Here is a 353-nt window from a genome sequence, read left to right as displayed (position 1 = left end):
CTTCCCTCACTGGCCCCCATCTAACCCCGCCCCGTTCTCCTCTCCTGCAGCAGAAGGCCCCCCCCTCCTTCGCATCCGTCGGCGCCAGCATGAGTTCCGGTTCGGGCGGATCCACCAAGTACATGCTGGGCGGGTCCTCGGCGCCCATCCACCACCCAACCCGCTACAGCGTCATGGGTATGGGCAGGGTGCTGGACCCGTCGCGCTTGAGCCACGCCCTCCGCACCCCGACGCCCGAAGCCTCTCGTTACGAACCCAAACTTCATGCTGGGTCCCGCCAACGCGCACGACTACTCCCGCTACGACGACCTCCCCGCCGCCACCACGCACGACTTCCCTCGCTACAACGACCT

At 67.1% G+C, this 353-nt stretch overlaps 1 pseudogene; it reads left to right on the top strand.

Moving 5' to 3' along the window:
• The first annotated feature begins 38 nt into the window (after positions 1 to 38).
• The window catches only part of LOC119588499, a 2411-nt pseudogene continuing 2096 nt past the window's right edge, over positions 39 to 353 (top strand).

The sequence above is a fragment of the Penaeus monodon genome, chromosome 24 (assembly GCF_015228065.2).
Source record: "Penaeus monodon isolate SGIC_2016 chromosome 24, NSTDA_Pmon_1, whole genome shotgun sequence".
Taxonomy (NCBI): Eukaryota; Metazoa; Arthropoda; class Malacostraca; order Decapoda; family Penaeidae; genus Penaeus; species Penaeus monodon.
Note: the sequence above shows the minus strand (reverse complement) of the source record. Positions and strands in the feature narration are given on the sequence as shown.